Below are 9248 nucleotides of genomic sequence, written 5' to 3' on the forward strand. Positions count from 1 at the left end.
AGGACTGGAGCCATTTCTATGTAGATCTGACTTACAGGTCTTCTGAAAAAGGATGAAAGTAGAAGGACGAACAAGGTGAACATTCAAGGTCATTTCCAACTTTAGAAATGTTTATGACACTATTTTGGAATGTTTAATCCAAAAGTAAATTCTGCTTTCTGTAGCAAAGTGCTGTTAATATCTATCTAATCATATAATTAAAAATCAAATTAGCTATGGTGGAAAAAAGTTGCACAGGAAACAACTGTATTTGAAGTAAGGCTCTCTTTTTCTTAGTCTTTCAATTGTATAAGCCCAAGTTACAATCCCAGGACATCAAGAGGACCTTGAAATGCTGCTATTTATTGGGGCTCTTTTGCTTTTCTCATATCAACTGCCCCCAGACGATGGGTAGATCATGGTTTTAAGCAATCCTACTAATGCTAAGTTATTTCATGTTCTACCCTCTTTCTTCTGCCTTTCCTTTTGTCCTTTGGACATAGGTGTCAGATAGACCTTAATGTGGTACCAGCCATTATAAAGAAGTTGCGTTATCTTGGGAAGGACCTTGACCTCAACTTAATTTTAATTTCTTCCTCAATCCCTAATAAAGCACTAAACCCATAATAAATGCTCAATAATATTTGTTGGATATAAGATTTTGTAAAATGGGACTAACATAAGATCTACCCCCAAAGATTATTATGAAGAGAAATATAAAGTCACAGATACTGTCACATACTTGACATTGATTATTATTGCATTATTAACTATATTAACTATAAGACTGTGCTACCTTCATCCATAATTCAGTCTGAGTGATCAAGTGTGTGTACTCTACTCCAAGAACCTCTTAAGTGGTCTGTCCACTTCAACCCCAACTTCTCGTGCTACTATCAAAGTTGTTTTCTAAATTTTAGCATGACAAGTCCTCAACTTCGAGTCTCCAATAGCTTTCCTTTTTTTATGGATATGGCCTTCAGACTCTTAACAGTAAAAACAAAACATGTGGTTTCCGTACAGACACCAGGGAGCAAACACTATGGAGAAAACCAGTGGCAGCCAAAAGAAAGGCCTGAAACTCAAAGGCGCTACCCAAGAACCTCAAGAGGTGGCAGTTGTTGAGGATGGGGTGACGGAAGGTGGGGTCAAACCCCCAAAAGCATCTGCCTTTCCTCCAGGCTTCAGCATTTCGGAGATCAAGAACAAACAGCGACGACACATAATGTTCACGTGGTGGAAACAGCAGCAGTGGAAGGAAAAGTTGGCAGCTAAGAAAAAACTTAAAAAAGAGAGAGGCTCTTGGTGATAAGGCTCCACCTATACCCAAGACCATTAACGACCAGCGAGTATATGATGAAACCACAGTAGATCCCACTGATGAAGAGGTTGCTTATGATGAAGCTACAGATGAATTTGCTTCTTACTTCAACAGACTTCTCCTAAGGTTCTCATTACAACATCAGATAGACCTCATGGGAGAACAGTACATGACTCTGTGAACAGCTCTCCACAGTTATACCAAACTCCCATGTTTATTACAGAAGAGGACTGGCTCTGAAAAAAATTATTCCACAGTGCATCTCAAGAGATTTCACGGATCTGATAATTATTAATAAAGATCGTAAAACACCAAGTGGATTAATTCTGAGTCACTTGCCAAATGAACCAACTGCTCATTTTAAAGTGAGCAGTGTTCGTCTGCATAAAGAAATTAAGAGAAAAGGCAAGGACCCCACAAAACACTTACCAGAAGTAATTCTGAATAATTTTACAACACGCCTGGGTCATTCTATTGGACGGATGTTTGCATCTCTCTTTCCCATAAACCTCAGTTTATTGGAAGGCAGGTTGCCACATTCCACAATCAGCGGGATTATATCTTCTTCAGATTTCATAGATACATATTCAAGAGTGAAAAGAAAGTGGGAATTCAGGAACTAGGACCACATTTTACCATATAATTAAGATCTCTTCAGAAAGGAACTTTTGATTCTAAATATGGAGAATATGAATGGGTACATAAGCACCGGGAAATGGATACAAGTAGAAGAAAATTCCATTTATAAAGTACTAAAGGAATTGTATTGGATTGTGCTGAGAAGGTCTATTTTGAATTTATGAGAGAAGATGCTTCAAAAAGGCATTTACAGAACATATCTTTCATGTCTGGGCAAATTACCTAGTGCCATGAATTACCACTCACTCTCTCTGTAAGAAATACAAATAAAAGTCATTTTGGTAAGAGTTTAAAAAAGAAAAACAAAACAAAACATGTACTCCAGAAATATATACACACACACACACACATACACACACACACACACACACACATATATATATATTTATTTATTTATTATAGCCACGGACCACTAAGTTGTTATATACCTACAAACTACTAACATTGAAAATACCTAAAAATAAACCTTAAAAAAGTTGTGATCAAGATTAAATAAACACTAGTTTGAAAGATTTTGCTAATCACAGTGGCTCTACTTTAATATTCAGGCCACCATATTATACACATAGGGTAGGGTTTTATAACAGTTGAGATATCAAATAATTCTCCTGACTTTACTAGACTGCTTGAAATCATCATTTTTGTTCATAAAGTTGCTGACAAAGTTCGTTCTAGTATTAACAATGACAGCTCAGCTGTTTTTGTGGTTTCCCTCTTATCTTCAGTCTGTGGTTTTGTGGTACTGTTCTATGGCTGGCTGCTATAACAAATTACCACCAACTTGGTGGTTCCTGACCCATAGAAACTGGGGGATGATAAATAGATGTCATTTTGAGTCAGTTTGTTTGCAGTACATTGTTAGCAACAGAAAATAGTACTAGGATAGCAATACAAAGCTATTTAACCCTTTGCTACCACTTAACGGTAGCTAAAACTAGATAAAATTGTCCACTGACAGGATTACATGTGAGCTGCATCATGTGGCTCCCCTCTCAATGAGAACGAATGAGAGAAAGTGTCACTCTCCGTCCCTCAGGAGACCTCCCAATTTATTAATTTTAGGATACTTTTCTTACCATAAGTTTGACATGTGAGTAATTGACCAGTTCAACATCTGGCTGGTCTGACAGTATCTGAAATCATTGCCATGACATTTAAGAACCTCTGCACAGGAATGTCAACCCAGTTTTTTGATTCCTCTTCCTTTATCTACTTTCTATTCTCATGGCCCATTTGTTAAAACAATGCTGGGACACTAACTGATCTCCAAGAGCACAGTTCTGTTTTCTACATTTTAAAAAACTCTGTTTCGACAGCTTTACTAAAAATGCCCTTGTTTCCTTTCACTTGCAAAATTCCCTTTCATTATTCAAGACCTAGTTCAAATATGAACTGGGCTCAGTGGATTGAGCGTCGGCCTGCGAGCTAAGTGTCGCTGGTTCGATCTTCCAGTCAGGGCACATCAGAGAAGGAAAACTCTGATTCCAAAAAACCTCCGCTGCCTTGTGGCATACCTCCTCAGGGGAAAGGCTAAGGGAGTAAACCCCGACAGAAAATCCGGAGCCGGAGTCCCTAAGGCGGTTTGACGTTGTAGTCAACACCGGCAACTCCTGCGGCGCACCTGAAGCCAAGCTGTATTGACTCCGTCTTTCCCTTGGACCCTTCAGCTGCGAAGAGAGGGGGGGGTCTGCTGCATGGGCAACAGCAGACCCTCCATATCACCCTGCCCAGGCTCTGTAGCTTCAGCTTCACTGGAGAGGACACTCCAGCGTCATCGCAAGATGTCGATTCAACACAGGAGGAGACAGATACCGTGTCACTCCCGAGTCGGACTGCACAGCCATTCTCGGCGGTGCAGATAGACTCTTAAGAAGCTACACCATCGTCTCTCGAGACGGACGGCTGCCGAACGAACGAACGATTTTCTGATAACTCCTCCCTTTCTTTGTATAACTTCGTATTCCTTCTCCATGTGTTTTGGGTTGACCATCACAACCTTCTTGTCCCCGTCATGGCAAGACAGATGAACCAATAATTGTACCAATTCTTGGGCTGCATAAATTCTAGGATGGCAGGTGACCTAAACTGGGAAAATAAGAGCCCTTCCTGTTTTTTAAAAGTGATGTCAACAGGGAAGAATTCTGTTCCCTTTGGGAGAATGTAGAGAATGCAAGTTGAGGACTGCTTGAAACTATGGGTCAGGCCTTACTTAGCTTCTGTCATTTCAGAATGAAGGCAGAGATAGGGAGAAGGAGAAAAAAGAGAAGAAAAATCTTATAAGGTTTAATACCCTAGGTTTGGATATCTCTGATACTAGATCTATCCCCTGATCCTTCTGATATCCCTAACTTTCTTTACATGTGAGTCATCAAATCTCTTCTGCTTGGGCTACTTGGATATCTATAGACTTTATTTATAGACGTGGCCAATTGGATTCGATAATGTCATCTGCCGCCATTCCCTCGCCGAGTGCATCTTCCATCCTGTTGATGAATTGCTGGGTCTTAACTGGGTTGCTGGCACAACTGGTGTTGATGCGTGGGCGACCCTTCATCTTGGAGTGGTGCAACCTCTTCGGCATTATGCGCACCTTGCTTACCACGAGGGCATGGTCCGTGTCACAGTCTGCACTGTGGTAGCTGCGGGTGAGGAGGGTGCTGCCAATATCCGTTCTTCTGGTGATGACGAGGTCAAGCTGGTGCCAATGGCGGGAGCGGGGGTGCCTCCATGACACCTGGTGGATCTCTTTGCACTTGAAGAATGTGTTTGTCACGCACAGGCCGTGGTGACACAAGAGCTCAAGCAGTCGCTGACCATTCTCATTGATCTTTCCTCTCTCAAAGTTTCCAAGGCAGGTGGGCCAGGCCATGTGGTCGGCTCCTACTCTTGCGTTGAAGTCTCCAAGGAGATAGAGAGCGTTACTTCTGGGAATCTTGGATAACGCTTCGTCCAGTGCATGGTAGAACTGTTCTTTCTCTTCGGTGGTGGCGCAGAGGGTTGGGGCATACGCGCTAAGAATGCTGACTGGGCCAAAAGTTGTTGACAATCGGAGGGTAAGTAATCTCTCTGTGCCTCCTGTGGGTGGCTCTATGGAGTTAACAAGCGTGTTCTTCACAGCGAACCCAACACCGTGCTGTCTTGGTTGGTCCGGAGACTTCCCTTGCCAACATTATCACCATGTACAAGAACAAAGGAGACCACAGCGACTGCAACAACTACCGGGGCATCTCTCTCCTCAGCGTCGTCGGCAAAGTATTCGCCCGGGTCGCTCTTGCCCGCCTGCAGACCCTTGCTTCCCGCGTCTACCCAGAGTCCCAGTGTGGCTTCAGAGCTGGCCGATCAACAGTGGACATGATCTTCTCCCTACGCCAGCTGCAGGAGAAGTGTCACGAGCAGCATAAACCACTCTACCTCGCCTTTATTGACCTCACGAAGGCGTTTGATCTGGTCAGTCGAAGCGGACTCTTCAGCTTGCTACGGAAGATTGGCTGTCCACCACATCTGCTTGCTGTGGTCATGTCCTTTCACGACAACATGCACAGCACGGTGTCCTACAACGGCGCAACCTCTGAGGCCTTCCCAGTCAGCAGCGGAGTAAAGCAGGGCTGCGTCCTCGCGCCTACGCTGTTCGGAATCTTCTTCTCCATGCTCCTCCAATACGCCTTTAAGGACTGCAGCGAGGGTGTCTTCATTCACACCAGATCCGATGGCAAGCTCTACAACCTGGCCCGTCTACGAGCCAAGACCAAAGTCAAAGAGGTGCTCATCCGTGAGATGCTCTTCGCCGACGACGCAGCTTTGACATCACACTCCGAAGAGGGACTCCAGCAGCTAGTCACTTGCCTTTCCCACGCATGCAAGGAGTTCGGACTAGCCATCAGCCTGACGAAGACGAACGTTATGGCTCAAGGCACGGGGACTCCCCCATGCATCACCATCGACGGATACACCCTGGAGGTTGTCAACGACTTCACTTACCTCGGGTCCACCATCTCGAGCTCTCTGTCAGTCGACTTGGAGGTCAACCGGAGAATCGCCAGGGCAGCCACAGTTATGACCAGACTGAACCAGCGAGCGTGGAACAATTCCAGCCTCACTGAGAAAACCAGACTGCGCATCTACCAAGCCTGCGTACTCAGCACTCTCCTCTATGGCAGCGAGACGTGGACCACCTACGCAAGGCACGAAAGGAAACTCAACAGCTTCCACATGAGGTGCCTGCGACGTGTCCTGCATGTCGCCTGGCAGGATAAGGTCCCCAACACCGAGGTGCTGAAGTGAGCCAATATGAGCAGTTTGCATGCAGTTCTTAGCGAGAGACGCCTCAGGTGGCTCAGCCATGTCAAAAGAATGGATGCAGGCCGTATTCCCAAAGACCTCCTCTACGGCGAGCTAGCAGAAGGCCAGAGGATGACAGGGCGCCCAAAACTGCGGTTCAAAGACATCTGCAAAAAGGACATGACACAATGCTCCATCAATCTCAACACATGGGAAGTTCAAGCAGACGACCTCCTAGCCTGGAGGCTCGCGGTCAGGCAAGGTACGTCACACGCAGAGGCTGCGTGCAACGAGGAGGCGGTCCAGAAAAGATCGAGGCGGAAGCAGTGTCAGCAGCAGCAACAACAGCCATCTGCCTTCACCTGTACCAAGTGCGGCAGGGATTGTCACTCCCGAATCGGACTGCACAGCCATTCTCGGCGGTGCAGATAGACTCTCAGGAAGCTACGCCATCGTCTCTCGAGACGGACGGCTGCCGACGACGACGAGACTTTACAAATTCTGTTTAATACATCTAGAGTACCTAACAAGTAAGTGGACTGGCTGACAGAATGTGTTTAGAGTAGTAGCTTAGAGAATAAACATTATCAAAGATCTTTTTTTGGTGGGGAGGCACTATTATACTTACCTGAAAAAAGGAAACTAGAACCTCAAACATATACAAAACATTACAAAGTTATTTTGAAAACTCCTTTGTCTTAGACTTACTCTTATACACAGCAAACCCTCCTAGTAATCTGACCTCTCTTTCTCACACCATCATTACATACTATCGGAGGTAATTAAATGTTTATGATAAAGAGGGATTGCCATGGCTAGACTTAGACTCATTTGCTTTTGACTTGTTGAACCTTTAATTTTGCTGTTTTTATGTTTTCATGCCTACCAACATACTGATTTCTGTGATTTTTCCTTACCCCACTTTAGCCAAATATTTAAACAAGTACTGACTTGTGGAAAATCCCCAAATCCTAACCCTTTCTCTTTAAACTTTTCATTTAAGACAATAAGAGCTATGTGCTTCTGTTTATATATGCTTTTTTTCAAATTCTAATAAAAACTTCTGGAGTAATAATTTTATAGAAAACTCCACCTTTTCTCTGGGATGATTTAAAAATAATAAAAATTTATTTTTTATTTTTAAATTATAGTTGACATACAATATTATATTAGTATCAGGTGTACAACATAGTGATGAAACATTTATATAGTTTATAGAGTAATCACCCCAATTAGTCTAGCACCCATCTCACACCGTACATAACTTATTACTTATTGACTATGTTTCTTATGCTGTGCTTTACATCCCCATGACTGTTTTTATAACTTCAGTTTGTGCTGCTTAATCTTGTCACCTTTTACACATATCTGTCAAACCCCCCTCCCATCTGGCAATTATCAATTAGTTCTATGTATCTGTGAGTTCATTTCTGTTTTGTTAGTTTACTTTATTAGAATCCACATGTAGGTGAAGTCATGTTATTTGTCTTTCTCTAACTTACTTCACTCAGCATAATACACTTTTGGTCTATCCATGTTCTCACACATGGCAAGATTTCTTTCTTTTTATGGCTGAGTAACATTTCATTGTATATGTGTACCACTTCTTCACCAACAATGCACAAGGGTTCCCTTTTCTCCACATCCTTCCTAACACTTGTTTGATGGTTTAATGGATATAGTCATTTTCACAGGTGTGAGGGGATATCTCATTGTGGTTTTAATTTGCATTTCTCTCGTGATTAACAACATTGAGCATCTTTTCATATGTGTATCGGCCATCTATATGTCCTCTTTTGAGAAATATCTATTCATATCCTCTGCCCACTAAAATTAACAAGAATTTAAAAGAAAACACATCTCATATTATTAGAAAATGGGTGATTTATGGGTTTTACATACCATTCTGTAGTAACACTAGTAATAACTATTTATATTGTTATAATATTTTTTAAATAAAAATTTCCACAATTCTTTGAGGCCCAATATAGGGCATCGGAATGAAGTGTTCACATTCACTGATATCCCAGTGACATGCACAGAATCAATACTAGGAGATCACTCATATAAAAGGAAAATAGTGATATAACTAATTATTGTTGCAGCTTAGGTATGCAAACAAAAAAACTGGAGTTAAATTTCTAATCTGTGGATTTTAAAAAATCTGTTTGAGAGACATTTACAATCCACAGTTTTTACATTTTAGGATCTTTCACATGAAGATCTTCAAAGTCGTTAAAAATTAAAATGAGCCTAAAACATATCAGGAGGAAAACCAATATGATTTTTGCAAAAAATAGTAAAAACCATCATTTTAGTGAATTGGGCATGTGGAATATTTTTTCTTTACAGGTTCTTATGTCAAACATGTCCAAGAAATTTATTAATAATTGCATTTTTAGATTATTTTTTATAACTGCATTTTATAAGATTAACAAACAACAAGCTTGACTATATCTCTTCACATTGTTCTGATTTAATTGCTGATAAAATTCTGCTATAGTAGGCATAATATGATCATAAAACTATAATAGCATTCAAATTTAGATGCTTTTTGGTAACAAACTGTTTGTATACAGAGAGAATAGATACATCATGTCTGGACTAATCTGTATATTGCAGGCTAATGTGCCTGTTGATGGAAAATTTCTGAGCTGCCAGGCACAAACAACACTGTGGTAAACCAAAGCCATGTTTATCCAAAATGATTAGATAACCCTTCCCCAGTCTCACTTAAAACCAAATGTTATTCATACTCAAACATGTAAAGTAATTCGCTTTGTTACAAAGCTGGCATTTAAAAGCAATAGGGATATGATATTTAATAAGTGGTATTGAGATATTTCTCCATTTTGAAGAAAATAAAGTTATATCTTTCTCTTACACCAAAGTCTTGCTAAAATATATATTCAGTGCTACAAAAAAGCAAGAATTATCATTACAATCAAATCATTTATATAATTTTTAATTTTAATGATTGCAAATAACATTTATCTTTTAGGTTAAAAATAACTATTCAGTTATTAATCAT

The 9248-nt window shown here is 41.2% G+C and overlaps 1 pseudogene; it reads left to right on the forward strand.

Annotated features, from left to right (window-relative positions):
• Positions 1-1021: 1021 nt before the first annotated feature.
• On the forward strand, positions 1022-2116 carry LOC150021079 (ribosome production factor 1 pseudogene; annotated as a pseudogene).
• Positions 2117-9248: the final 7132 nt, after the last annotated feature.

The sequence above is a fragment of the Furipterus horrens genome, unplaced genomic scaffold (assembly GCF_987537825.1).
Source record: "Furipterus horrens unplaced genomic scaffold, mFurHor1.1.pri manual_scaffold_1, whole genome shotgun sequence".
Lineage (NCBI taxonomy): Eukaryota > Metazoa > Chordata > Mammalia > Chiroptera > Furipteridae > Furipterus > Furipterus horrens.